This window comes from Pollachius pollachius, assembly GCF_949987615.1.
Source record: "Pollachius pollachius genome assembly, chromosome: 5".
NCBI lineage: Eukaryota > Metazoa > Chordata > Actinopteri > Gadiformes > Gadidae > Pollachius > Pollachius pollachius.
The window spans coordinates 23,658,479-23,665,024 of record NC_136938.1 but is presented as its reverse complement, the minus strand read 5'-3'; the positions used below and the strand labels follow the sequence as shown (position 1 = coordinate 23,665,024).

The following is a 6,546-nucleotide window of genomic DNA, read 5'->3' as shown; positions in this document are numbered from 1 at the left end:
GGCACGTTTGCAACACGATCACACTCCCACTCTGTCATCGGGACACTTGTGTCCCACTATAAGATCTGTGTGTGATTGGTGTTCCACCAAACCAGGAACCATCAGCATGACAGCGACTGGGGCTGTGGGAAAGCAACTTGCTCAGTCACTCCATGTGCAAGGTCTGTGCCAGAACCTTTTTAAGAACATACAAAGGAAACGTAGGCTGTTGCAGTAATGTAATATTTTAAAATGCTTTTGGCTTTCTCCACCAAAAAAAGTCACAGTTGAGACTCAAACAATTATCGTGACGAAGGCCAGAATGTCTTTGTCTCTTTGGCTGACACTTAAAATGTCAATGGAGAAGTGATGGCTGTTCATTAAGGCAGCCCAGGAACCGACATACAGGAAAGGTTATTCTCAGGACCACAGTAGCCACTCTGCAAACGCCACATGCTAAATACAAACCTTGATCGGCTACATTGTTATTCTCTGCACATGAATAAGTATGAGGACCTGAATTGTAAACAAGCAAAGACCATACAGGTAATTGCGAGCAGGATCATGTTTCCATCCATTATTAAATGGTGGCTGTTTTTCTGTTGACCATCGACAGTCTGAGTGTGTTGTGCCCAATTTCCTAAATTAAAAACCAACATTGGCTTCTTTGTGCTGAAAATATTACAATATTTCACAGTGTGAATAGAAAAATAAATAAGAAAGAAAAACTAGAGCTAATACCCATGTCACTGCCTAACAATAACTATGCATGCATTAAGTCAGCAATGATTTGACGCTGTATGGTGTTTAACTAGAAGTATATTTCATTATTAGATATTTAAACAACCTACGTCTTTGGAAACCTCACCCAACAACTTACCAAATATGACCGTATGTTATTCTTAACAATAAAAGTACATTGAGGTGGATTAGTAGGCTTCATGTCATGAAAATACTTCACACTCTATTTCAAAACATGGATATGAATTCATTTTGCAAGGTGCAAATTGCAATTTGTACAGCAGTGTTGAAGCGCTGAATGGCTTTGCAATGGAAATGTCATCAGTTTCCTCCCTTGTAAGAGGCGGTGTATCTAGGAAGGGGCCCCGGGGACGCTGTTAGCCAAGGGTAGGTGGAGGGAGGGGGGCACATTGCCCAGCCTGCAGTGCTGGAGGAGATCTGGAGGCATGGAGGTTTGACGCCCAGGAATCAGGTGAGGTTTGGGAGGGCAGGACAGTAAATGAATGACACATTATGCAATGTTATATTCATAGCCAAGTGAGTGTTACATGTTCTTTGTGTTTTATCGACGTTTCCTGCCTTGCTCCTCCCTGTAATTCCACATGCCAGTTCAATGACTAATAGAGTTACGTTTTTGCCTCTGAGATCACAACGGGTGGCGCTTCAGAAGGAAATAATGATTCCGACATACAAGATCAGATCAGCCATTCAAGTATTGGGAATTCAAGGCTTCTTATGTAGTGCAGTGAAAGTGTTAGTTATTTAAGTGCAAAAACTGTTTCTCTTGCAGATAAGTAAAAACAATCATCCCTGTCAAACATTAGCCCTAGATGAAAAATAAGTGATACTTTCACATTTCTTCTGAAGAACGGTTAAACATTATTGACCCGACTGTTTGATTAATATTTCCTTTTATGAGGAAGCCCTCGGGCAAATATATGGAATCCACATTCAAAGGTGCTCATGCCAAGTTAATATGGCCTATATCCCCTTGAATAATAATTTCTCCTACTCTGTACATCTCTCGACAAGCAATACTTGAAGAAGCCATTGCATACTTAAAAACAGAAATAGAGTGCAGATGTAACTTAAATGTTAGCTTATTCTTATTTGACAATAATAACGAACATGCCAAATAATACAATTGGTGGCCCCCAGAGAAAATTAATGTATGTCCTGGTATATTTAATGGCCACTTTTTACAAAACGTAATATTAATATTTTCTCATTTTATTCAGTACAACAATGAGGGAAGTTAACTTGCCGGACTAAATAATGGATAATTATATTTATTTAATTTCATTCTTACAGAGATTAGCATCTTCCCTCCTGTCGCTCCCTCGATCCAAGTATTAGGAATGTGGAAATATATTCTAAAGTCTAACAAAAATACATTTCTTGGCTTCTTATCCTGAGAGAAAACAAAATGACTGGCCAAATATTTCAGGGTCTGTAGAGTAATATATCATAAGGTAAAATAAAGAAGCAAACATGACCCTTAAAAACAACCATTGTGCGAGATTATCAAAAACCAGAATGTCATTGAAATATTTGACGTGTTTTTTTTACTTGCATTCAACAACCTTTACCAAGGTACAATGGTAAAATGACAAACACTGTGACTATTTATTTAAGAATTTGAAATGGCTGTCACTTGGATGTATCGAGGCTTTCTGTTGTGGTGACCAAGAGGCACTTTCTTGGGGTAACCTTCATGAAAAGCCCATTATCACTAATGGCTGGATGAAGCGCCGGGAAATGCATTGGCAGGTGAGGGTGCCAGCAACACAGATTGACTCACCAGTCAACTGTGACATCTTGTGTGCCTAATGCTGCTCTGAGCACTGGGAACATCAGAGATCTTTCATAACCACCTGTTGCGGGTGACAGAGAGAGAGCGAGAGAGTGAGCGAGGGAGTGATGCACCAACCCTCTCAAGATGTTTGCCTTTCCACGTCAGGAGATGTTAAGTCACTGCAAACGCCTCCGCGATAAATATGAAAACACTTCTCCTTCTTTAGAAGCAATCGTGCCAGAGCTGCTGCTACATCTGTTTAACACGTCTCTCCGTCTACACAAAATGATGGTATCTTATCTAGTACACTTTCACATTACTTCAAGATGTCTCTGCTGATTCTAAACCTAGCCCTGTCTATATGAATTGGATTGACAGATACGGTTCATTGGTCTGTGACATAAAAGTTGAAGGTAAGACATAGGAAAACATAGGAAATATAGACCCAAAATATACTATAACTCTCCTCCACAGAAACACAAATATATTCAAGATTAACGAATCAAATCGGGGTTAACTCAACATCAAAGCCAGAATCTAAGAGGAATTAAGTCATGTAACATTAGCACATAACGCAGACGCTTATAGTAAGAAGAAAAGGCAGATTAGGTGATTAGGATTAAAGTAAACATAAGCATGCATCATTGCAGCTCCCTGTCGCGTGATGATAAGGAGATTGTCTCAGTGTCGGTGTCATGCAAATCACCTTGGCATGAGTAATTCACACTTAATTAACTGGGGCATGCCATGATGTCAGCCTCCATTAAGGCAGATTGAAGTAGGCTGCCTGCCAAAAGTCTGTGATCTTTCTCTTTAACACTTGTTCCTCTTTTATACTCCGGATTTATATTTATACATAGAGAGAGGCAGGCAGACCCGGACACGAGCTGCAACTGTCAGTGGCCACTCACTGTCACGAGGCCAATGTGTGAAGACATGGCGTGGAGAGTGTTTTCCAGATTGACATGGTGCCTTTGATAGCCCTGGTTTCTACAGACCGTAGGCCTGACCTCAGGGGGGTGCCACATGCCACTACTATAACGGCTTAATACGCTGCTCTGATATTGCCCACACCCCTCTTCAAAATTTGACTTCAGCGACCTGGACTGTTTTTGTGCGGCCGTCTGTTTGGATTCACGGATGCCAAATCCATAGTCGACCAAATTAAAATCGTTGGATTTGAGTCTCTTTCGTCTCAGCATGTCAGTGAGTTCCTCTGACAAATTTGTTATTAATGGCAATACCAAGAAATATATAAATGTCAGTTTAATTCGTTATTTGATGATTGCCAATTCTCTTTGAAGTTTGGTAAAGGTTTTCACTTTTGCTTGATCTTTTATTTTAAATATAAATGAATGTGTTCATGAATGTGTGACAGATTTTCTTGGTGACAGTTGCATCAAAACGTTGCTGGACTAAATTGCTGTACATCTTTGTAAATATGGATAATATGGCAGACAGATCAAATACAAACATTAGGAATGACATTGTTAAATCCAATGTTCCTCATCAGAGTGCCTGGTCTAGACTGGGCTCAAAGACTGGGGTCAAACACTTTGTCACTGGATATCAAGTTGGATGCTATTATTTAATGCTTGTGAAAAGTCCTGGGTGGCTGCTCTCATACAAGCCTGTGTGGATTCTTTGACCCTCAAGCAAGGTCAGGGCCGGCTAAGGCAAAGGTCATGCAGGCGGTCTTCTAGGGTGCGCCACCTTCTGGTGGGCGCTGGACGCCTTTAAAGGATCTGCTTTTAAATCAAATATATTCATATCAAAATATTTAAAATGGAATATTAATAATGATATTGATATTACATTTGCCGAGCTCCCTTCCTCGATTTATGCCTTTAGAACAAAGAAAGAGAGAAAGAGAGAAAGAAAGAAAGAAAGAAAGAAAGAAAGAAAGAAAGAAAGAAAGAAAGAAAGAAAGAAAGAAAGAAAGAAAGAAAGAAAGATAGAAATACACATTGCACACCTGTTCCTCACAATGTTTCACAATGTGCCCTGGCCAGGCGTCCTTGTACTATGAGCACTGAAGGTGGGGGTAGGGGATACCATTCGATACACTTCACGACAATTCAGAGATGTAAAGAAGTGCCAGGCACACAGAGTTCCCAAAGTTTTCCACCATGAGAAGGGCTAGCCTTCAGGTGCACAATTCAGAAAACAGAGAAAAGAGGAGGAGGAAAGGAAAGCCCACATGATGGTATGTCATCATTAAAATGCCGTTTAGGTGTAGACGTTTGATTTGTAGCAGCTAGCTGGCTTCTTTGCAGCAGCCACTACACATTTTTGCTTCTAATAGACTGCCTTTATCTACACTATAACTGTCCAGATGCATTAAGGAAATATATGAAGAAGCCCCAAGCTGCCGGAAAAGGGACTTCTGATCTCGACGACTGAACGTAGCACCTTTTAAATAATACATGTTGTTGAAGGTATTACTAAGAATGATGTCTGAATTTGTTTATAATTGTGTCAGACCAGCACTTTATATTTCCCACGGAAAAATAAAGCTCCTTTAGCTGAATCTAAGTGCCTAAACTTCCCTTTATTTTCTCTGCTAACAGGGAATCATTTTAAATGGAAAACAGTCCACAAAGTTACATTCTTTCTTTTCTATTTTTTCTATCCTCCTTGTTTACCGTAAAAGTTATGATGTTCAGCTTAAACTGTGCCATTGTTTACATATTTGTTAATAAAAGTGTTTGAGGAGTGATATTAATTTATAAAAGATTGAAAAACACATTTTTGTATTGAAACCATTTGGTGTCTCCAAACCCTAATCTTGCCTGGGGCCCATAAATGCTAGAGCCGCCCCTGAGCATGGTGAACCACTGACTGCATAGATGCTCCTCCTCATGCTCTGACCGCATGTAAGCAAAATAAAACTCCATAACCGTTTCAAGCCTTAAACAGCCAACCTGTTAAGACACTTAAGGTAATTCCTAGTAGTACTGATAATGCCATCTATAAGAAACACATGGGGCCTGGATAGTCCTTCAGTTAGTGCTCAGCATCGGAAAGCTCCCCCTAAAGATGTCTGTAAGAACATTAAAAATAATTAAACGTTAAATCTAAATCTTTGAACGTCTAAACCTAAAACTCCTTATGTAAATGCATTTCATTCCCAAGCCAAACCGTGGTTTCCCGTTTATAATCCCTTGGGATTTCCATTTCACTGTTAAATCAAATAAGGCAACCAGAGACGAGGAAGGTGATGATGAGGAGTTAACATGCGCAATTATGAATATGCAGCACACTACATGTCATTATAATTCAACTTAAAGCTTCTTTTTATAGCGTGCACTAATCTAATCATTTGCATTGCCGAGCCTAGCCAACGCTGTGATAGCGTGCTGACACTTTACACTACACTTTACACTTGAACACACCTCATTACTTATTATTACCATTAATTATTACCATTTTTTTTTCTGTTATTATTACTTACTTTATTTTATTTCATTATTATTATTTATTATTGTGAGCTATGCTACTACTTATTTTTACTTATTTTTTTACATATTTGTATTTTTTTACTTATCTTTATTTAGTTGATCTTGTATTGTTTCTGCTATCTGGCTGTTGAGGAACCAAGCCTAAGAACTAGTAGGTAAAAGTACTCTTACGTACTTGTACAATAAGATGTTATAAAAGTAATTCAGATTCAGATTCTTCTGGAGCCAATCAGCGCCAGCTGGGGGCGTGTCTCCCTCACAGCTGTAGTAAACACAGAGGAGCTGGAGGTATAAAGCGCACCGGGCGATCCGCGCTGCGCCTTTATAACGCAACCGAAGAGAGGATCGCGCACGGTTCGTCTTTCGGCGTGTCTTTGCAACCCAACAGCGCATCGCTACTCACAGAGACGCCGGGTCGACTGCCATCGGGGCTGGCTGTATGCTGCAGGTCGGTACCCATAGGTCCCACATGGACTTCTTGAACCACATTCTCAGGGATCTTTAAAGGGCGTCCGTCTGTGGTGCGTCTTCTCCGTGCGTATTTCTGTTCTGTGGTACGCGCATGTGAGC

At 40.1% G+C, this 6,546-nt stretch overlaps 1 protein-coding gene across 1 annotated transcript in view; it reads left to right on the top strand.

Moving 5' to 3' along the window:
• Positions 1–6,304: 6,304 nt before the first annotated feature.
• Positions 6,305–6,546, top strand: part of cemip (cell migration inducing hyaluronidase 1) — a 97,217-nt gene continuing 96,975 nt past the window's right edge. The window contains exon 1 of the mRNA XM_079737379.1: positions 6,305–6,424. The gene's annotated coding sequence lies outside the window, so the exon portion shown is untranslated. The remainder of the gene's footprint in view (positions 6,425–6,546) is intronic.